The 24,327-nt window shown below is 43.3% G+C and overlaps 5 non-coding genes and 1 pseudogene across 5 annotated transcripts; all 6 read right to left on the bottom strand.

Moving 5' to 3' along the window:
- Positions 1–13,915: 13,915 nt before the first annotated feature.
- LOC130315345 (U2 spliceosomal RNA) lies at positions 13,916–14,106 on the bottom strand. Its single transcript, XR_008862884.1, has one exon. It is a non-coding gene; the product is annotated as a U2 spliceosomal RNA (small nuclear RNA).
- Positions 14,107–16,201: 2,095 nt separating this feature from the next.
- LOC130315344 (U2 spliceosomal RNA) lies at positions 16,202–16,392 on the bottom strand. Its single transcript, XR_008862883.1, has one exon. It is a non-coding gene; the product is annotated as a U2 spliceosomal RNA (small nuclear RNA).
- Positions 16,393–18,484: 2,092 nt separating this feature from the next.
- Positions 18,485–18,667, bottom strand: LOC130315360 (U2 spliceosomal RNA). The gene has a single exon (XR_008862898.1). It is a non-coding gene; the product is annotated as a U2 spliceosomal RNA (small nuclear RNA).
- Positions 18,668–19,359: 692 nt separating this feature from the next.
- LOC130315361 (U2 spliceosomal RNA) lies at positions 19,360–19,519 on the bottom strand (annotated as a pseudogene).
- Positions 19,520–21,632: 2,113 nt separating this feature from the next.
- Positions 21,633–21,823, bottom strand: LOC130315364 (U2 spliceosomal RNA). Its single transcript, XR_008862901.1, has one exon. It is a non-coding gene; the product is annotated as a U2 spliceosomal RNA (small nuclear RNA).
- Positions 21,824–23,916: 2,093 nt separating this feature from the next.
- Positions 23,917–24,107, bottom strand: LOC130315363 (U2 spliceosomal RNA). Its single transcript, XR_008862900.1, has one exon. It is a non-coding gene; the product is annotated as a U2 spliceosomal RNA (small nuclear RNA).
- Between the last annotated feature and the right edge of the window lie 220 nt (positions 24,108–24,327).

Raw genomic sequence — 24,327 nt, 5'->3', positions numbered from 1 at the left:
TCACGGTTTACAGTAAACTTAGGAAGGATCCTTTGAAGGAAATCCAGGCTGACATCTCATTTCTTTTACAGCAGGCGGTTGAGAACCATATTATAGATACAGAATTGGTAAAATTTTTGACTCAAAAACATCCTATAACACCAGTCCTATATTGTTTACCTAAGATACATAAGAACCTCCAGAACCCCCCCGGACGACCTATCGTCTCCGGGAGTGGTTCTGTGTTCTCCCCCATTGCCGTTTATTTGGATAAGATTTTAAGATGTCATGCCACCTCGGCTAAATCATTTATTCGTGACACGGGTGATTTCATTTCCAAAATTCAGGATTTGGTTTGCCCCCCTGGATCCCTTCTGGTATCGTTCGACGTGGTTAATCTTTACACGTCGATCGAACACTCAAAGGGGATCCAGGCGGTCGCCAATTGCCTATTATCCACTGATCTCTCTGCAGGGGCACGTTCCCTTGTTTTGGACTTATTGGGGGTCATCCTCAGACGGAATTATTTCCTGTTTGGGGATGACTTCTATGTCCAAAACAGGGGAACGGCCATGGGGTCCAATGTGGCCCCAACATATGCAAATGTATATATGACGGAATTTGAGGAAACTTATATTTACAAATCACGATGGTATCCTCATGTACGGACTTGGTTCCGTTACATAGATGATACCTTCGTGATTTGGACGGGTACTTTGTCACAACTTCATTTGTTCCTTGATGAATTGAATAGTATATACCCTGAACTTCAATTCACCATGGTGGTGTCCGAATCATCAATTCAATTTTTGGACACATTTGTTACAGTAACTGACGGTAGATTATCAATGGATCTCTATACAAAGAAAACAGATAGGAATAGTGTTCTACAATATGATAGTTTTCATCCTAGACCCACAGTTAAATCACTCCCATGGAGCCAATTGCTACGTGTTAAACATATAGTCTCAGATCCTATACAGTCCTCCAAAAGAATTGATGAAATGCAAGGGAAATTTAGACGTAGGGGTTATCCACAACGTTTGTTAAACCATCACTCAAATAGACTCTTACAAGTCGAGAGATCCACTCTATTACATAGTACCCCCAAACAACCCACAGATAGGATACCATTTGTATCTACGTATTCAGTTAATAGCCAGGCTATAGCTAATATTATTAGGCATAACTGGTCACTCGTGAGTAAGACTACTGGCTTAGATAAGCCACCAATAATGGCATACCGTAAGGGACGCAGTTTTAAAGACCGTCTTATTAAATCTGATGTCGGCTCATTCAAAGATAAAGGTACACAAAAATTTAAACAGGGCAATTTTCCCTGCTTAAATTGTAGTCATTGTAATTCTATGTTAAAGGGCGATTCATTTAATCACCCACATACAGGCAAACCATTCAAGATTCATGGTAGATATACATGCCACTCCTCCTTTGTAATCTATCTGTTGACCTGTCCATGCGGGCTTTATTACATAGGTGAAACCACCAATGAATGCCGGATAAGATTAAATGGTCATAAATCTTCCATTAGGACCAAGAGGGTTGATCTCCCACTACCTAAACATTTTTTGGAATTTGGTCATAGTATCAGTCAGCTAAGATTTCGCATTATAGATCATGTACCTGTGTTAAGACGAGGGGGTGACAGGGAGAAATTATTGCGCCAGAAAGAACTTAAATGGATCTATACATTAGACACGATGTGTCCAAAGGGATTGAATATGGATTTTGGCTTGAAACCCTTTATGTAGGCATTTAGGTTATCCTCTATTCTTATTCTTCTTCTTCCCCCCTTTTTTTTCAATTATTCCCCTTCTTTTTCTTTCTCCTTCTATCTTCCTCTTTTCTTTTTTCCTTCTTTATCTTCTTACTCTTCTTTCCTCTATTTCTATTCATTTCCCTTTTTTCCCCCTTCCTTTTTTCCCCCTTTTTCCCCTTTCCCCTTCCCCCCCCCTCCCCCCCCCCCCCCACTCTTCTCTCCTTCTTTTCTTTTTTTCTTTTTTTCCCCTTTCTTCTTACCTCTTTTCTTTTTCCTCTATTTTATTTTATAATTTTATTCCCCCCCCCCTCCTCTTTTTTCATTTATCACATTTTTTGTTCTTACTCTCTTTTTTCTTACCTTTTTTTCACCTGATCCTTATATTTAATGTTTACAAGTGACAACATGAGGTTTTTGGATATCTTTCCATGATAATATTTTAAAATATTTTTTATGTATATTTTTTTAGATTCACTTCACCTATTATTTATCACCACCCTATATGAAGATTACAGCTGAGGATGGATTCACTGAGGACTCCTGAGAAAAAAAGTTTTCTTTTGCATAATTATAGATCTTATGATTTAAATATAGTTTATTATACATTGATCCTTGTTTCAACATGACATCTTCTTGTGACATATTTCTGTGCTGGTATCTATATAGACGTCCGTTATAATAAATTCGTCTTGAACAATACATGTATAGAAGTCTATTTGGACTCATATGTATTTTAGACTATGCTGTGCGTTTTTTGGTCAGGGGCACTTCGGGTATCGACAGGCGCATTTGATATGCGCAGGTCGATTCACCGATATGCGATCACCCATGTAGACGCACCACGCATGCGCAGGCAGTTGGCGCTTGCGCGGATCATTTTGTTATGATCGCGGACATCTATGACGCTCCTGCATCAGCTGACCTATAGTGGTCAGCTGATCGGAAGTACACGATGTGGAGCCACGCAGCCGCAGTTTGTTTATTTACATCTATGACGCTCCTGCATCAGCTGACCTATAGTGGTCAGCTGATCGGAACTACACGATGTGGAGCCACGCAGCCGCAGTTTGTTTATTTACAAACACAGCTGACACACACGCACGCTAGATCTCTTATGCGATCTATATGATGAAGATGCAATCGGAGACATGGATCAATGTAAGTGAAGTCCCAGTGAACACATCTGAAGCTTATATATGTTTTGATGGTCGTTTTTTATGCTCATTAAGATTTATAGTTTTTGTGTATTTGAATCACTATGACAACACAACTTAACCAATAGGATGTGGTCACTGATTATAATGATATATGTATAACACCTGTTATGTAACCAATCACAGCATGTTGTGATTCCTATATATATGCACATTGTCACTTTGTTTGATATGCTTGAAAAAGGCAGTTTATTGCCGAAACGTTGCACATGGATGGCAAATAAAATCTTGCTCCATCTACCAGCCTGAGTCCTCAGCTATTTGGTGCTGTATCCCTTCTGAATTTCTGCATGCTTTTCCGGGTTGGCATTCCCGGATGATCACCTGCACATGCTGATTTGATCGGTGCTGTCTCCCCCATCGTCCATTGTTATTGCCATTGGAGACGGGCACGGTCATTGGACTCTGATGGATGCAAGATGACTACTCCTGTTGATACCAGTTTATCCAGTGATGCCATCCCCCACACCTTTTCATATACGGATCAGGATGCTTTGAGGATCCTAAATGCAGTGCATAAAGAAGCCAATTTCCTAAGCACTCCATCTGCTGACCTACTGAAAAGGAAATGGGATATGGAATCTAAGCGTTTGATCACCTTGGAATTACATCTGGTCACGCTTAGGGAATACTACAAGGAACAACGCATACCTCGTGGGATGAGATCTCACCTCACCCCGAACCTGTTCCCTCGCAATGATCTATTTCACACTAAATTTATTCAAATCTCTAACAAGTATGCTTTCGATGTAATGCTACTAAATATGGAATTTCTCTATGAAGATATTGAGAAAACCAAATCAAAGTGTTTAGAAGTGGAGGAGCAGCTTAAAACCCTATTGACCTCACAACAGTATCAGGAGGCAAAGGAGAAACTTGCTGTTCGCATACTTAAGCATCAACAAGAGTTAGAGGAAGCCAAGAGGAGCAAATGGCACCGCGATTTGGATGATTATGCAAGTGGTCGAATTTACATGTGGCAGATGAGTCAAGAACAAGACGGGAATCGTCGCAGACGACGCACCAAACCACATCATCGTCAGAAACGCCGTGCCCATAAAGAAGGTTTTTTGTCAACTGCTCTGGATAGTGACTCCTCCGAGGGTCTTTCCCCCCCTTCTTCTTTTTTAGCCAGAGCTCAGGATACCCCCGCAAAACCCGGCGGGGAGGCCGTAAACATAGGAGACGCCAGTATCCGCACACGCCAGAGGACCCAGTCACGCCAACCGAGGGGCCGAGGGATCACGACATAGAGGACTCTCTTGTGGTAAATATATCCTCCATATCCTTATCTTCTATGGAACTTAATGTATTACAGAAAGGATTGTCATTCTGTCCGACTACAGACACAGATTGGTTTGGACTTTTGATTGATTTGGAAGGATTTTTCAGACGGGTACGCCTGAAGGGCTATTTTCAGGACATTCCGCTTAATGATAACACTACTAGTTTGGTCCAATCTGCTGAGTTAACTCTAAAGGATGTTAATCTGTTTAACAAAAGTCAGTTTATGCCACCCAGAACCAATAATGGAATTGAAGCATTTGTTGAGGTTGTCACCAAACAGATTAATGTATTGAAAGAGAATTCTACTCATTCCGGTTGGCATAATTTGACTCGCAGTGAATATGATGTATTATCAAGGTTACAAAAAAATTCTGACATCACCATCAAAGCCGCGGATAAGGGGGGTGCCCTGGTTGTTATGGACACCCCACTTTATCTAGCCGAGATTACTAGACAAGTGTCTGATGTCACGGTTTACAGTAAACTTAGGAAGGATCCTTTGAAGGAAATCCAGGCTGACATCTCATTTCTTTTACAGCAGGCGGTTGAGAACCATATTATAGATACAGAATTGGTAACATTTTTGACTCAAAAACATCCTATAACACCAGTCCTATATTGTTTACCTAAGATACATAAGAACCTCCAGAACCCCCCCGGACGACCTATCGTCTCCGGGAGTGGTTCTGTGTTCTCCCCCATTGCCGTTTATTTGGATAAGATTTTAAGATGTCATGCCACCTCGGCTAAATCATTTATTCGTGACACGGGTGATTTCATTTCCAAAATTCAGGATTTGGTTTGCCCCCCTGGATCCCTTCTGGTATCGTTCGACGTGGTTAATCTTTACACGTCGATCAAACACTCAAAGGGGATCCAGGCGGTCGCCAATTGCCTATTATCCACTGATCTCTCTGCAGGGGCACGTTCCCTTGTTTTGGACTTATTGGGGGTCATCCTCAGACGGAATTATTTCCTGTTTGGGGATGACTTCTATGTCCAAAACAGGGGAACGGCCATGGGGTCCAATGTGGCCCCAACATATGCAAATGTATATATGACGGAATTTGAGGAAACTTATATTTACAAATCACGATGGTATCCTCATGTACGGACTTGGTTCCGTTACATAGATGATACCTTCGTGATTTGGACGGGTACTTTGTCACAACTTCATTTGTTCCTTGATGAATTGAATAGTATATACCCTGAACTTCAATTCACCATGGTGGTGTCCGAATCATCAATTCAATTTTTGGACACATTTGTTACAGTAACTGACGGTAGATTATCAATGGATCTCTATACAAAGAAAACAGATAGGAATAGTGTTCTACAATATGATAGTTTTCATCCTAGACCCACAGTTAAATCACTCCCATGGAGCCAATTGCTACGTGTTAAACGGATAGTCTCAGATCCTATACAGTCCTCCAAAAGAATTGATGAAATGCAAGGGAAATTTAGACGTAGGGGTTATCCACAACGTTTGTTAAACCATCACTCAAATAGACTCTTACAAGTCGAGAGATCCACTCTATTACATAGTACCCCCAAACAACCCACAGATAGGATACCATTTGTATCTACGTATTCAGTTAATAGCCAGGCTATAGCTAATATTATTAGGCATAACTGGTCACTCGTGAGTAAGACTACTGGCTTAGATAAGCCACCAATAATGGCATACCGTAAGGGACGCAGTTTTAAAGACCGTCTTATTAAATCTGATGTCGGCTCATTCAAAGATAAAGGTACACAAAAATTTAAACAGGGCAATTTTCCCTGCTTAAATTGTAGTCATTGTAATTCTATGTTAAAGGGCGATTCATTTAATCACCCACATACAGGCAAACCATTCAAGATTCATGGTAGATATACATGCCACTCCTCCTTTGTAATCTATCTGTTGACCTGTCCATGCGGGCTTTATTACATAGGTGAAACCACCAATGAATGCCGGATAAGATTAAATGGTCATAAATCTTCCATTAGGACCAAGAGGGTTGATCTCCCACTACCTAAACATTTTTTGGAATTTGGTCATAGTATCAGTCAGCTAAGATTTCGCATTATAGATCATGTACCTGTGTTAAGACGAGGGGGTGACAGGGAGAAATTATTGCGCCAGAAAGAACTTAAATGGATCTATACATTAGACACGATGTGTCCAAAGGGATTGAATATGGATTTTGGCTTGAAACCCTTTATGTAGGCATTTAGGTTATCCTCTATTCTTATTCTTCTTCTTCCCCCCTTTTTTTTCAATTATTCCCCTTCTTTTTCTTTCTCCTTCTATCTTCCTCTTTTCTTTTTTCCTTCTTTATCTTCTTACTCTTCTTTCCTCTATTTCTATTCATTTCCCTTTTTTCCCCCTTCCTTTTTTTCCCCCTTTTTCCCCTTTCCCCTTCCCCCCCCCTTCCCCCCCCCCCCCCCACTCTTCTCTCCTTCTTTTCTTTTTTTCTTTTTTTCCCCTTTCTTCTTACCTCTTTTCTTTTTCCTCTATTTTATTTTATAATTTTATTCCCCCCCCCCCCTCCTCTTTTTTCATTTATCACATTTTTTGTTCTTACTCTCTTTTTTCTTACCTTTTTTTCACCTGATCCTTATATTTAATGTTTACAAGTGACAACATGAGGTTTTTGGATATCTTTCCATGATAATATTTTAAAATATTTTTTATGTATATTTTTTTAGATTCACTTCACCTATTATTTATCACCACCCTATATGAAGATTACAGCTGAGGATGGATTCACTGAGGACTCCTGAGAAAAAAAGTTTTCTTTTGCATAATTATAGATCTTATGATTTAAATATAGTTTATTATACATTGATCCTTGTTTCAACATGACATCTTCTTGTGACATATTTCTGTGCTGGTATCTATATAGACGTCCGTTATAATAAATTCGTCTTGAACAATACATGTATAGAAGTCTATTTGGACTCATATGTATTTTAGACTATGCTGTGCGTTTTTTGGTCAGGGGCACTTCGGGTATCGACAGGCACATTTGATATGCGCAGGTCGATTCACCGATATGCGATCACCCATGTAGACGCACCACGCATGCGCAGGCAGTTGGCGCTTGCGCGGATCATTTTGTTATGATCGCGGACATCTATGACGCTCCTGCATCAGCTGACCTATAGTGGTCAGCTGATCGGAAGTACACGATGTGGAGCCACGCAGCCGCAGTTTGTTTATTTACATCTATGACGCTCCTGCATCAGCTGACCTATAGTGGTCAGCTGATCGGAACTACACGATGTGGAGCCACGCAGCCGCAGTTTGTTTATTTACAAACACAGCTGACACACACGCACGCTAGATCTCTTATGCGATCTATATGATGAAGATGCAATCGGAGACATGGATCAATGTAAGTGAAGTCCCAGTGAACACATCTGAAGCTTATATATGTTTTGATGGTCGTTTTTTATGCTCATTAAGATTTATAGTTTTTGTGTATTTGAATCACTATGACAACACAACTTAACCAATAGGATGTGGTCACTGATTATAATGATATATGTATAACACCTGTTATGTAACCAATCACAGCATGTTGTGATTCCTATATATATGCACATTGTCACTTTGTTTGATATGCTTGAAAAAGGCAGTTTATTGCCGAAACGTTGCACATGGATGGCAAATAAAATCTTGCTCCATCTACCAGCCTGAGTCCTCAGCTATTTGGTGCTGTATCCCTTCTGAATTTCTGCATGCTTTTCCGGGTTGGCATTCCCGGATGATCACCTGCACATGCTGATTTGATCGGTGCTGTCTCCCCCATCATCCATTGTTATTGCCATTGGAGACGGGCACGGTCATTGGACTCTGATGGATGCAAGATGACTACTCCTGTTGATACCAGTTTATCCAGTGATGCCATCCCCCACACCTTTTCATATACGGATCAGGATGCTTTGAGGATCCTAAATGCAGTGCATAAAGAAGCCAATTTCCTAAGCACTCCATCTGCTGACCTACTGAAAAGGAAATGGGATATGGAATCTAAGCGTTTGATCACCTTGGAATTACATCTGGTCACGCTTAGGGAATACTACAAGGAACAACGCATACCTCGTGGGATGAGATCTCACCTCACCCCGAACCTGTTCCCTCGCAATGATCTATTTCACACTAAATTTATTCAAATCTCTAACAAGTATGCTTTCGATGTAATGCTACTAAATATGGAATTTCTCTATGAAGATATTGAGAAAACCAAATCAAAGTGTTTAGAAGTGGAGGAGCAGCTTAAAACCCTATTGACCTCACAACAGTATCAGGAGGCAAAGGAGAAACTTGCTGTTCGCATACTTAAGCATCAACAAGAGTTAGAGGAAGCCAAGAGGAGCAAATGGCACCGCGATTTGGATGATTATGCAAGTGGTCGAATTTACATGTGGCAGATGAGTCAAGAACAAGACGGGAATCGTCGCAGACGACGCACCAAACCACATCATCGTCAGAAACGCCGTGCCCATAAAGGTTTTTTGTCAACTGCTCTGGATAGTGACTCCTCCGAGGGTCCTTCCCCCCCTTCTTCTTTTTTAGCCAGAGCTCAGGATACCCCCGCAAAACCCGGCGGGGAGGCCGTAAACATAGGAGACGCCAGTATCCGCACACGCCAGAGGACCCAGTCACGCCAACCGAGGGGCCGAGGGATCACGACATAGAGGACTCTCTTGTGGTAAATATATCCTCCATATCCTTATCTTCTATGGAACTTAATGTATTACAGAAAGGATTGTCATTCTGTCCGACTACAGACACAGATTGGTTTGGACTTTTGATTGATTTGGAAGGATTTTTCAGACGGGTACGCCTGAAGGGCTATTTTCAGGACATTCCGCTTAATGATAACACTACTAGTTTGGTCCAATCTGCTGAGTTAACTCTAAAGGATGTTAATCTGTTTAACAAAAGTCAGTTTATGCCACCCAGAACCAATAATGGAATTGAAGCATTTGTTGAGGTTGTCACCAAACAGATTAATGTATTGAAAGAGAATTCTACTCATTCCGGTTGGCATAATTTGACTCGCAGTGAATATGATGTATTATCAAGGTTACAAAAAAATTCTGACATCACCATCAAAGCCGCGGATAAGGGGGGTGCCCTGGTTGTTATGGACACCCCACTTTATCTAGCCGAGATTACTAGACAAGTGTCTGATGTCACGGTTTACAGTAAACTTAGGAAGGATCCTTTGAAGGAAATCCAGGCTGACATCTCATTTCTTTTACAGCAGGCGGTTGAGAACCATATTATAGATACAGAATTGGTAACATTTTTGACTCAAAAACATCCTATAACACCAGTCCTATATTGTTTACCTAAGATACATAAGAACCTCCAGAACCCCCCCGGACGACCTATCGTCTCCGGGAGTGGTTCTGTGTTCTCCCCCATTGCCGTTTATTTGGATAAGATTTTAAGATGTCATGCCACCTCGGCTAAATCATTTATTCGTGACACGGGTGATTTCATTTCCAAAATTCAGGATTTGGTTTGCCCCCCTGGATCCCTTCTGGTATCGTTCGACGTGGTTAATCTTTACACGTCGATCAAACACTCAAAGGGGATCCAGGCGGTCGCCAATTGCCTATTATCCACTGATCTCTCTGCAGGGGCACGTTCCCTTGTTTTGGACTTATTGGGGGTCATCCTCAGACGGAATTATTTCCTGTTTGGGGATGACTTCTATGTCCAAAACAGGGGAACGGCCATGGGGTCCAATGTGGCCCCAACATATGCAAATGTATATATGACGGAATTTGAGGAAACTTATATTTACAAATCACGATGGTATCCTCATGTACGGACTTGGTTCCGTTACATAGATGATACCTTCGTGATTTGGACGGGTACTTTGTCACAACTTCATTTGTTCCTTGATGAATTGAATAGTATATACCCTGAACTTCAATTCACCATGGTGGTGTCCGAATCATCAATTCAATTTTTGGACACATTTGTTACAGTAACTGACGGTAGATTATCAATGGATCTCTATACAAAGAAAACAGATAGGAATAGTGTTCTACAATATGATAGTTTTCATCCTAGACCCACAGTTAAATCACTCCCATGGAGCCAATTGCTACGTGTTAAACGGATAGTCTCAGATCCTATACAGTCCTCCAAAAGAATTGATGAAATGCAAGGGAAATTTAGACGTAGGGGTTATCCACAACGTTTGTTAAACCATCACTCAAATAGACTCTTACAAGTCGAGAGATCCACTCTATTACATAGTACCCCCAAACAACCCACAGATAGGATACCATTTGTATCTACGTATTCAGTTAATAGCCAGGCTATAGCTAATATTATTAGGCATAACTGGTCACTCGTGAGTAAGACTACTGGCTTAGATAAGCCACCAATAATGGCATACCGTAAGGGACGCAGTTTTAAAGACCGTCTTATTAAATCTGATGTCGGCTCATTCAAAGATAAAGGTACACAAAAATTTAAACAGGGCAATTTTCCCTGCTTAAATTGTAGTCATTGTAATTCTATGTTAAAGGGCGATTCATTTAATCACCCACATACAGGCAAACCATTCAAGATTCATGGTAGATATACATGCCGCTCCTCCTTTGTAATCTATCTGTTGACCTGTCCATGCGGGCTTTATTACATAGGTGAAACCACCAATGAATGCCGGATAAGATTAAATGGTCATAAATCTTCCATTAGGACCAAGAGGGTTGATCTCCCACTACCTAAACATTTTTTGGAATTTGGTCATAGTATCAGTCAGCTAAGATTTCGCATTATAGATCATGTACCTGTGTTAAGACGAGGGGGTGACAGGGAGAAATTATTGCGCCAGAAAGAACTTAAATGGATCTATACATTAGACACGATGTGTCCAAAGGGATTGAATATGGATTTTGGCTTGAAACCCTTTATGTAGGCATTTAGGTTATCCTCTATTCTTATTCTTCTTCTTCCCCCCTTTTTTTTCAATTATTCCCCTTCTTTTTCTTTCTCCTTCTATCTTCCTCTTTTCTTTTTTCCTTCTTTATCTTCTTACTCTTCTTTCCTCTATTTCTATTCATTTCCCTTTTTTCCCCCTTCCTTTTTTTCCCCCTTTTTCCCCTTTCCCCTCCCCCCCCCCTTCCCCCCCCCCCCCCACTCTTCTCTCCTTCTTTTCTTTTTTTCTTTTTTTCCCCTTTCTTCTTACCTCTTTTCTTTTTCCTCTATTTTATTTTATAATTTTATTCCCCCCCCCCCTCCTCTTTTTTCATTTATCACATTTTTTGTTCTTACTCTCTTTTTTCTTACCTTTTTTTCACCTGATGCTTATATTTAATGTTTACAAGTGACAACATGAGGTTTTTGGATATCTTTCCATGATAATATTTTAAAATATTTTTTATGTATATTTTTTTAGATTCACTTCACCTATTATTTATCACCACCCTATATGAAGATTACAGCTGAGGATGGATTCACTGAGGACTCCTGAGAAAAAAAGTTTTCTTTTGCATAATTATAGATCTTATGATTTAAATATAGTTTATTATACATTGATCCTTGTTTCAACATGACATCTTCTTGTGACATATTTCTGTGCTGGTATCTATATAGACGTCCGTTATAATAAATTTGTCTTGAACAATACATGTATAGAAGTCTATTTGGACTCATATGTATTTTAGACTATGCTGTGCGTTTTTTGGTCAGGGGCACTTCGGGTATCGACAGGCGCATTTGATATGCGCAGGTCGATTCACCGATATGCGATCACCCATGTAGACGCACCACGCATGCGCAGGCAGTTGGCGCTTGCGCGGATCATTTTGTTATGATCGCGGACATCTATGACGCTCCTGCATCAGCTGACCTATAGTGGTCAGCTGATCGGAAGTACACGATGTGGAGCCACGCAGCCGCAGTTTGTTTATTTACATCTATGACGCTCCTGCATCAGCTGACCTATAGTGGTCAGCTGATCGGAACTACACGATGTGGAGCCACGCAGCCGCAGTTTGTTTATTTACAAACACAGCTGACACACACGCACGCTAGATCTCTTATGCGATCTATATGATGAAGATGCAATCGGAGACATGGATCAATGTAAGTGAAGTCCCAGTGAACACATCTGAAGCTTATATATGTTTTGATGGTCGTTTTTTATGCTCATTAAGATTTATAGTTTTTGTGTATTTGAATCACTATGACAACACAACTTAACCAATAGGATGTGGTCACTGATTATAATGATATATGTATAACACCTGTTATGTAACCAATCACAGCATGTTGTGATTCCTATATATATGCACATTGTCACTTTGTTTGATATGCTTGAAAAAGGCAGTTTATTGCCGAAACGTTGCACATGGATGGCAAATAAAATCTTGCTCCATCTACCAGCCTGAGTCCTCAGCTATTTGGTGCTGTATCCCTTCTGAATTTCTATATATATATATATATATATATATATATTTCTCCGCCGAAATCACTTTTAAACCCATTTCCACCTTTTTTTCCCTTCTCTTCCTCTTACTTTTTTTTCACGTTTTTTTACGTTTTTCTCCTTTTCGCCTCTTTTCTGGGCGTATTATTCTTCTTTTTCTTCTTTTTTTTCGTCTAATGCATACCCCATCAGTGCAGCAATGCTTATTCAATACCGCCAGCAGATGGAGACACTGGGGGATAATTTTCTAAGGATTTATACTGATTTTTCCTGTCTGAATTTGTCGCACAGAAAGTTGCAGGCCAAATATGTGTGACATTTCTGCGACTTTAGCTTCTAGAGCATTTTTACAACATTATACATAGGTGCTGAATACATAAAAAGCGACTGTTCAGCGACAGACAAGTCGCATCGGCTGAAAGTAGGCCAGAATGTCAGTCCATGTTGGAGCAGGTTTAGATACAGTCTAAAGTATAGATCTCAAAGTCTGTGCACAGAATTTAGCAAGGGCCTCGCACCTTCTGATGCATCAGGTAGGTGCACAATAGCATAGCCTAACCCTCTGTACTTTGGTCTATATTGATGCGGGACATAGACAGCCAGCTGATGACCAATCCATTAGTGCAATGGATGGCTGGAAGCATTTGTCTTTGCCTTTACAATACCACAGAAGCAATGCATGGTCAATGTACAGCAATGACACACCTGTGTGAACAGCCAGGAGACCCCCCCCCCCCCCCCCATGTTATGTTACATAGTTACATAGTTAGTACGGTCGAAAAAAGACATATGTCCATCAAGTTCAACCAGGGAATTAAGGGGTAGGGGTGTGGCGCGATATTGGGGAAGGGATGAGATTTTATATTTCTTCATAAGCATTAATCTTATTTTGTCAATTAGGAACATTCAGCACCCACCCGCTATCAAGGCAGCTGCCTATCATGTCATGCCCTACCTGCACAGGTGTGCTGGCTACTCAAATGATCCAATTAAGGAGGCCATTTAGTCAGCAGCAGCAGAAGTCCTGTGCCTGGACGCTCCAACAGCGGCCAGACACAAGCAGAAGCAGAAGCAGCAGAAGCAGCAGCAGCACCACCTTTTGTTTTTTGGCTGCAGCAGCAGCAAGGCCCACAGGGCTGGCTAGCTGGCTAGCCAGCAAGCAGGTAGCAATGAAAGTAGGAATCTTTCTTTTTAACCCTGTAAGGGGGTGGTGCACTGTACCCGAAGATACTGCCATATCGGGTCAATGCATAGGGCGACGGAAGCAAGCTTCGAAATCGGCCCCCGTTCTCAAAAATCCATTTAATATATGGTCCCCAGATAGGGGACGTATCAGATATTAAACTGATAAGAACAGATACTACACTTGATCTTAGCCAAAAGGCCGAGAAGCGATAACCGTGAAAGGGGCGGGCCCAACAAGGTGCCCTTCATGGGCACTATCACTGCTTGCTGTCAGGGAGGCTGCCAGACAATTTTCCATGCACACTCTGGGCTGGGGGGCAGTCAACCACCAGTACACACAGCAGAACCTAAACCCATACCATTATTGCTAAGCAGCAAGACAGGGGCCCATTGCACTCCCACGGGGCCTTTTTAAATGCAATCCATAACCCGGATTTGCCAGGAACCCTTCTTACTCCTCCTACTTGCATGTGACACTGGGCTTAGGATCTGCATAGGAAACACACACACAAGCACACACCTACCTTTGTTGCCTGCAGATGCCTCCTTGGCTGTCCCCAAACGGTATCAAACCAACACCCACGGGAAGCTGTAAGCATAGAGGACATGCCTGCACCCCATTGGACTTACCTGTGTGGGTTAAATCCGGGTTATTTGACAACCTATGGCGGTGATGGTTCTGCTCAGGCAGAGCAGTGCTGATGCTCCTCATAAAGCTGTCGCTGCTGTGAAGGTTCTAGGTGACATCACAAATCCCTATGGTTACATACACAACAAAGCTGGGTTGTTGTTGTTTACACTCTGCAAGGCCTGTGGAAGTGAGTGACATCATAGCACTGTAGTTCTGAGGGTTCTAGATGGATGCAACAATTTCCTGTTGCTTCTATGAAGGCCATAATAGACGACATCACCAAACAGCTCCATAGTCACATACACAGCAAAGGAGAGATGTTGTTTACACCTAGTGATGTCAGTGGTATTGAGTGACATCACAGCACAGTGCTAAGGCTCCTGGGCCTGGACACAGCAGCGGCTGCAATATCTCAACGGAGAATACGTTTATATATATGTGTGTGTGTGCGCGTATATATATATATATATATATATATATATATATATATATATATATATATTTCTCCGCCGAAATCACTTTTAAACCCATTTCCACCTTTTTTTCCCTTCTCTTCCTCTTACTTTTTTTTCACGTTTTTTTACGTTTTTCTCCTTTTCGCCTCTTTTCTGGGCGTATTATTCTTCTTTTTCTTCTTTTTTTTCGTCTAATGCATACCCCATCAGTGCAGCAATGCTTATTCAATACCGCCAGCAGATGGAGACACTGGGGGATAATTTTCTAAGGATTTATACTGATTTTTCCTGTCTGAATTTGTCGCACAGAAAGTTGCAGGCCAAATATGTGTGACATTTCTGCGACTTTAGCTTCTAGAGCATTTTTACAACATTATACATAGGTGCTGAATACATAAAAAGCGACTGTTCAGCGACAGACAAGTCGCATCGGCTGAAAGTAGGCCAGAATGTCAGTCCATGTTGGAGCAGGTTTAGATACAGTCTAAAGTATAGATCTCAAAGTCTGTGCACAGAATTTAGCAAGGGCCTCGCACCTTCTGATGCATCAGGTAGGTGCACAATAGCATAGCCTAACCCTCTGTACTTTGGTCTATATTGATGCGGGACATAGACAGCCAGCTGATGACCAATCCATTAGTGCAATGGATGGCTGGAAGCATTTGTCTTTGCCTTTGCAATACCACAGAAGCAATGCATGGTCAATGTACAGCAATGACACACCTGTGTGAACAGCCAGGAGACCCCCCCCCCCCCCATGTTATGTTACATAGTTACATAGTTAGTACGGTCGAAAAAAGACATATGTCCATCAAGTTCAACCAGGGAATTAAGGGGTAGGGGTGTGGCGCGATATTGGGGAAGGGATGAGATTTTATATTTCTTCATAAGCATTAATCTTATTTTGTCAATTAGGAACATTCAGCACCCACCCGCTATCAAGGCAGCTGCCTATCATGTCATGCCCTACCTGCACAGGTGTGCTGGCTACTCAAATGATCCAATTAAGGAGGCCATTTAGTCAGCAGCAGCAGAAGTCCTGTGCCTGGACGCTCCAACAGCGGCCAGACACAAGCAGAAGCAGAAGCAGCAGAAGCAGCAGCAGCACCACCTTTTGTTTTTTGGCTGCAGCAGCAGCAAGGCCCACAGGGCTGGCTAGCTGGCTAGCCAGCAAGCAGGTAGCAATGAAAGTAGGAATCTTTCTTTTTAACCCTGTAAGGGGGTGGTGCACTGTACCCGAAGATACTGCCATATCGGGTCAATGCATAGGGCGACGGAAGCAAGCTTCGAAATCGGCCCCCGTTCTCAAAAATCCATTTAATATATGGTCCCCAGATAGGGGACGTATCAGATATTAAACTGATAAGAACAGATACTACACTTGATCTTAGCCAAAAGGCCGAGAAGCGATAACCGTGAAAGGGGCGGGCCCAACAAGGTGCCCTTCATGGGCACTATCACTGCTTGCTGTCAGGGAGGCTGCCAGACAATTTTCCATGCACACTCTGGGCTGGGGGGCAGTCAACCACCAGTACACACAGCAGAACCTAAACCCATACCATTATTGCTAAGCAGCAAGACAGGGGCCCATTGCACTCCCACGGGGCCTTTTTAAATGCAATCCATAACCCGGATTTGCCAGGAACCCTTCTTACTCCTCCTACTTGCATGTGACACTGGGCTTAGGATCTGCATAGGAAACACACACACAAGCACACACCTACCTTTGTTGCCTGCAGATGCCTCCTTGGCTGTCCCCAAACGGTATCAAACCAACACCCACGGGAAGCTGTAAGCATAGAGGACATGCCTGCACCCCATTGGACTTACCTGTGTGGGTTAAATCCGGGTTATTTGACAACCTATGGCGGTGATGGTTCTGCTCAGGCAGAGCAGTGCTGATGCTCCTCATAAAGCTGTCGCTGCTGTGAAGGTTCTAGGTGACATCACAAATCCCTATGGTTACATACACAACAAAGCTGGGTTGTTGTTGTTTACACTCTGCAAGGCCTGTGGAAGTGAGTGACATCATAGCACTGTAGTTCTGAGGGTTCTAGATGGATGCAACAATCTCCTGTTGCTTCTATGGAGGCCATAATAGACGACATCACCAAACAGCTCCATAGTCACATACACAGCAAAGGAGAGATGTTGTTTACACCTAGTGATGTCAGTGGTATTGAGTGACATCACAGCACAGTGCTAAGGCTCCTGGGCCTGGACACAGCAGCGGCTGCAATATCTCAACGGAGAATACGTTTATATATATGTGTGTGTGTGCGCGTATATATATATATATATATATATATATATATATATATATATTTCTCCGCCGAAATCACTTTTAAACCCATTTCCACCTTTTTTTCCCTTCTCTTCCTCTTACTTTTTTTTCACGTTTTTTTACGTTTTTCTCCTTTTCGCCTCTTTTCTGGGCGTATTATTCTTCTTTTTCTTCTTTTTTTTCGTCTAATGCATACCCCATCAGTGCAGCAATGCTTATTCAATACCGCCAGCAGATGGAGACACTGGGGGATAATTTTCTAAGGATTTATACTGATTTTTCCTGTCTGAATTTGTCGCACAGAAAGTTGCAGGCCAAATATGTGTGACATTTCTGCGACTTTAGCTTCTAGAGCATTTTTACAACATTATACATAGGTGCTGAATACATAAAAAGCGACTGTTCAGCGACAGACAAGTCGCATCGGCTGAAAGTAGGCCAGAATGTCAGTCCATGTTGGAGCAGGTTTAGATACAGTCTAAAGTATAGATCTCAAAGTCTGTGCACAGAATTTAGCAAGGGCCTCGCACCTTCTGATGCATCAGGTAGGTGCACAATAGCATAGCCTAACCCTCTGTACTTTGGTCTATATTGATGCGGGACATAGACAGCCAGCTGATGACCAATCCATTAGTGCAATGGATGGCTGGAAGCATTTGTCTTTGCCTTTGCAATACCACAGAAGCAATGCATGGTCAATGTACAGCAATGACACACCTGTGTGAACAGCCAGGAGACCCCCCCCCCCCCCCCATGTTATGTTACATAGTTACATAGTTAGTACGGTCGAAAAAAGACATATGTCCATCAAGTTCAACCAGGGAATTAAGGGGTAGGGGTGTGGCGCGATATTGGGGAAGGGATGAGATTTTATATTTCTTCATAAGCATTAATCTTATTTTGTCAATTAGGAACATTCAGCACCCACCCGCTATCAAGGCAGCTGCCTATCATGTCATGCCCTACCTGCACAGGTGTGCTGGCTACTCAAATGATCCAATTAAGGAGGCCATTTAGTCAGCAGCAGCAGAAGTCCTGTGCCTGGACGCTCCAACAGCGGCCAGACACAAGCAGAAGCAGAAGCAGCAGAAGCAGCAGCAGCACCACCTTTTGTTTTTTGGCTGCAGCAGCAGCAGCAAGGCCCACAGGGCTGGCTAGCTGGCTAGCCAGCAAGCAGGTAGCAATGAAAGTAGGAATCTTTCTTTTTAACCCTGTAAGGGGGTGGTGCACTGTACCCGAAGATACTGCCATATCGGGTCAATGCATAGGGCGACGGAAGCAAGCTTCGAAATCGGCCCCCGTTCTCAAAAATCCATTTAATATATGGTCCCCAGATAGGGGACGTATCAGATATTAAACTGATAAGAACAGATTTTTTTTTTTTTTTTTATCTAAAGCCGAGGAACGTGCTTTCGATTCACCCAAAGTGCAAGAAAAAGTGCAAACGTGTTACACTAAAAAAACGTGCACAAAGGATGCGGTCTATCGCAAGCCCTTCTCCGATAGGAGAGAGGCCCCCCAACAAACCTTACCCTTCGCCTCCGGACCAAAAGGTACCTGCGAGGTTCCAGGTTCGATGTCCCTTTTCGCCGAAGCTACTAGGAGACCACAAATGCTCCCGGCATCCCCCTTGGCGTTAGCCAAGGTATCTGCCCGCAGAGCCGATTACGGTAGGTACCCTGCTAAGCAGGAGTACCCGGGGTGTTTGCAGGGAGGTGCGGAACCTAATGGCCACACACACCTCCCCTAGACCGCCAGGAGGGACACCCAGAAGGGCTACCGCATCCTGACAAATCCTGTGAACACACAACACGCAAAAAGTGACACAGTGAGACAAAAAATAAATAAATAAGTGAATGTGTGCAGATATACTGCCCGGACATCCGGCCGGATCTATAAAAATTTCTCTGATCCTAGCCAGAAGGCCGGGAATCAAGAGGTGAGTGCCACAAGGTGAAGAGATTATGGTGCCCGTGCTTCAACTCAGTGAGCCTATTCTCCCAGTGAGTTTCGGCACCTCGGGGTCACCACTCCCCGAGGCACAAAAGTACCTCGGCTCTAGACCCTCTCAGCCTCATGGCGAGACCCGGAGGGAACAGGTCACATCGGGGCAGCCGTCGAGCTGATTCCTCAGAACCAGCCCCGGAAAGCCCTGGTACACCTGCATCCTCCATGCAGCACCCATCCCCACCAGCATGAAAACTGATAAGAACAGATACTACACTTGATCTTAGCCAAAAGGCCGAGAAGCGATAACCGTGAAAGGGGCGGGCCCAACAAGGTGCCCTTCATGGGCACTATCACTGCTTGCTGTCAGGGAGGCTGCCAGACAATTTTCCATGCACACTCTGGGCTGGGGGGCAGTCAACCACCAGTACACACAGCAGAACCTAAACCCATACCATTATTGCTAAGCAGCAAGACAGGGGCCCATTGCACTCCCACGGGGCCTTTTTAAATGCAATCCATAACCCGGATTTGCCAGGAACCCTTCTTACTCCTCCTACTTGCATGTGACACTGGGCTTAGGATCTGCATAGGAAACACACACACAAGCACACACCTACCTTTGTTGCCTGCAGATGCCTCCTTGGCTGTCCCCAAACGGTATCAAACCAACACCCACGGGAAGCTGTAAGCATAGAGGACATGCCTGCACCCCATTGGACTTACCTGTGTGGGTTAAATCCGGGTTATTTGACAACCTATGGCGGTGATGGTTCTGCTCAGGCAGAGCAGTGCTGATGCTCCTCATAAAGCTGTCGCTGCTGTGAAGGTTCTAGGTGACATCACAAATCCCTATGGTTACATACACAACAAAGCTGGGTTGTTGTTGTTTACACTCTGCAAGGCCTGTGGAAGTGAGTGACATCATAGCACTGTAGTTCTGAGGGTTCTAGATGGATGCAACAATCTCCTGTTGCTTCTATGAAGGCCATAATAGACGACATCACCAAACAGCTCCATAGTCACATACACAGCAAAGGAGAGATGTTGTTTACACCTAGTGATGTCAGTGGTATTGAGTGACATCACAGCACAGTGCTAAGGCTCCTGGGCCTGGACACAGCAGCGGCTGCAATATCTCAACGGAGAATACGTTTATATATATGTGTGTGTGTGCGCGTATATATATATATATATATATATATATATATATATATATATATATATATATATATATATATATATATTTCTCCGCCGAAATCACTTTTAAACCCATTTCCACCTTTTTTTCCCTTCTCTTCCTCTTACTTTTTTTTCACGTTTTTTTACGTTTTTCTCCTTTTCGCCTCTTTTCTGGGCGTATTATTCTTCTTTTTCTTCTTTTTTTTCGTCTAATGCATACCCCATCAGTGCAGCAATGCTTATTCAATACCGCCAGCAGATGGAGACACTGGGGGATAATTTTCTAAGGATTTATACTGATTTTTCCTGTCTGAATTTGTCGCACAGAAAGTTGCAGGCCAAATATGTGTGACATTTCTGCGACTTTAGCTTCTAGAGCATTTTTACAACATTATACATAGGTGCTGAATACATAAAAAGCGACTGTTCAGCGACAGACAAGTCGCATCGGCTGAAAGTAGGCCAGAATGTCAGTCCATGTTGGAGCAGGTTTAGATACAGTCTAAAGTATAGATCTCAAAGTCTGTGCACAGAATTTAGCAAGGGCCTCGCACCTTCTGATGCATCAGGTAGGTGCACAATAGCATAGCCTAACCCTCTGTACTTTGGTCTATATTGATGCGGGACATAGACAGCCAGCTGATGACCAATCCATTAGTGCAATGGATGGCTGGAAGCATTTGTCTTTGCCTTTGCAATACCACAGAAGCAATGCATGGTCAATGTACAGCAATGACACACCTGTGTGAACAGCCAGGAGACCCCCCCCCCCCCCATGTTATGTTACATAGTTACATAGTTAGTACGGTCGAAAAAAGACATATGTCCATCAAGTTCAACCAGGGAATTAAGGGGTAGGGGTGTGGCGCGATATTGGGGAAGGGATGAGATTTTATATTTCTTCATAAGCATTAATCTTATTTTGTCAATTAGGAACATTCAGCACCCACCCGCTATCAAGGCAGCTGCCTATCATGTCATGCCCTACCTGCACAGGTGTGCTGGCTACTCAAATGATCCAATTAAGGAGGCCATTTAGTCAGCAGCAGCAGAAGTCCTGTGCCTGGACGCTCCAACAGCGGCCAGACACAAGCAGAAGCAGAAGCAGCAGAAGCAGCAGCAGCACCACCTTTTGTTTTTTGGCTGCAGCAGCAGCAAGGCCCACAGGGCTGGCTAGCTGGCTAGCCAGCAAGCAGGTAGCAATGAAAGTAGGAATCTTTCTTTTTAACCCTGTAAGGGGGTGGTGCACTGTACCCGAAGATACTGCCATATCGGGTCAATGCATAGGGCGACGGAAGCAAGCTTCGAAATCGGCCCCCGTTCTCAAAAATCCATTTAATATATGGTCCCCAGATAGGGGACGTATCAGATATTAAACTGATAAGAACAGATACTACACTTGATCTTAGCCAAAAGGCCGAGAAGCGATAACCGTGAAAGGGGCGGGCCCAACAAGGTGCCCTTCATGGGCACTATCACTGCTTGCTGTCAGGGAGGCTGCCAGACAATTTTCCATGCACACTCTGGGCTGGGGGGCAGTCAACCACCAGTACACACAGCAGAACCTAAACCCATACCATTATTGCCAAGCAGCAAGACAGGGGCCCATTGCACTCCCACGGGGCCTTTTTAAATGCAATCCATAACCCGGATTTGCCAGGAACCCTTCTTACTCCTCCTACTTGCATGTGACACTGGGCTTAGGATCTGCATAGGAAACACACACACAAGCACACACCTACCTTTGTTGCCTGCAGATGCCTCCTTGGCTGTCCCCAAACGGTATCAAACCAACACCCACGGGAAGCTGTAAGCATAGAGGACATGCCTGCACCCCATTGGACTTACCTGTGTGGGTTAAATCCGGGTTATTTGACAACCTATGGCGGTGATGGTTCTGCTCAGGCAGAGCAGTGCTGATGCTCCTCATAAAGCTGTCGCTGCTGTGAAGGTTCTAGGTGACATCACAAATCCCTATGGTTACATACACAACAAAGCTGGGTTGTTGTTGTTTACACTCTGCAAGGCCTGTGGAAGTGAGTGACATCATAGCACTGTAGTTCTGAGGGTTCTAGATGGATGCAACAATCTCCTGTTGCTTCTATGAAGGCCATAATAGACGACATCACCAAACAGCTCCATAGTCACATACACAGCAAAGGAGAGATGTTGTTTACACCTAGTGATGTCAGTGGTATTGAGTGACATCACAGCACAGTGCTAAGGCTCCTGGGCCTGGACACAGCAGCGGCTGCAATATCTCAACGGAGAATACGTTTATATATATGTGTGTGTGTGCGCGTATATATATATATATATATATATATATATATATATATATATATATATTTCTCCGCCGAAATCACTTTTAAACCCATTTCCACCTTTTTTTCCCTTCTCTTCCTCTTACTTTTTTTTCACGTTTTTTTACGTTTTTCTCCTTTTCGCCTCTTTTCTGGGCGTATTATTCTTCTTTTTCTTCTTTTTTTTTCGTCTAATGCATACCCCATCAGTGCAGCAATGCTTATTCAATACCGCCAGCAGATGGAGACACTGGGGGATAATTTTCTAAGGATTTATACTGATTTTTCCTGTCTGAATTTGTCGCACAGAAAGTTGCAGGCCAAATATGTGTGACATTTCTGCGACTTTAGCTTCTAGAGCATTTTTACAACATTATACATAGGTGCTGAATACATAAAAAGCGACTGTTCAGCGACAGACAAGTCGCATCGGCTGAAAGTAGGCCAGAATGTCAGTCCATGTTGGAGCAGGTTTAGATACAGTCTAAAGTATAGATCTCAAAGTCTGTGCACAGAATTTAGCAAGGGCCTCGCACCTTCTGATGCATCAGGTAGGTGCACAATAGCATAGCCTAACCCTCTGTACTTTGGTCTATATTGATGCGGGACATAGACAGCCAGCTGATGACCAATCCATTAGTGCAATGGATGGCTGGAAGCATTTGTCTTTGCCTTTGCAATACCACAGAAGCAATGCATGGTCAATGTACAGCAATGACACACCTGTGTGAACAGCCAGGAGACCCCCCCCCCCCCATGTTATGTTACATAGTTACATAGTTAGTACGGTCGAAAAAAGACATATGTCCATCAAGTTCAACCAGGGAATTAAGGGGTAGGGGTGTGGCGCGATATTGGGGAAGGGATGAGATTTTATATTTCTTCATAAGCATTAATCTTATTTTGTCAATTAGGAACATTCAGCACCCACCCGCTATCAAGGCAGCTGCCTATCATGTCATGCCCTACCTGCACAGGTGTGCTGGCTACTCAAATGATCCAATTAAGGAGGCCATTTAGTCAGCAGCAGCAGAAGTCCTGTGCCTGGACGCTCCAACAGCGGCCAGACACAAGCAGAAGCAGAAGCAGCAGAAGCAGCAGCAGCACCACCTTTTGTTTTTTGGCTGCAGCAGCAGCAAGGCCCACAGGGCTGGCTAGCTGGCTAGCCAGCAAGCAGGTAGCAATGAAAGTAGGAATCTTTCTTTTTAACCCTGTAAGGGGGTGGTGCACTGTACCCGAAGATACTGCCATATCGGGTCAATGCATAGGGCGACGGAAGCAAGCTTCGAAATCGGCCCCCGTTCTCAAAAATCCATTTAATATATGGTCCCCAGATAGGGGACGTATCAGATATTAAACTGATAAGAACAGATACTACACTTGATCTTAGCCAAAAGGCCGAGAAGCGATAACCGTGAAAGGGGCGGGCCCAACAAGGTGCCCTTCATGGGCACTATCACTGCTTGCTGTCAGGGAGGCTGCCAGACAATTTTCCATGCACACTCTGGGCTGGGGGGCAGTCAACCACCAGTACACACAGCAGAACCTAAACCCATACCATTATTGCTAAGCAGCAAGACAGGGGCCCATTGCACTCCCACGGGGCCTTTTTAAATGCAATCCATAACCC

Source organism: Hyla sarda, unplaced genomic scaffold (assembly GCF_029499605.1).
Source record: "Hyla sarda isolate aHylSar1 unplaced genomic scaffold, aHylSar1.hap1 scaffold_1870, whole genome shotgun sequence".
Lineage (NCBI taxonomy): Eukaryota > Metazoa > Chordata > Amphibia > Anura > Hylidae > Hyla > Hyla sarda.
This window is presented reverse-complemented; position numbering and strand designations above follow the sequence as displayed.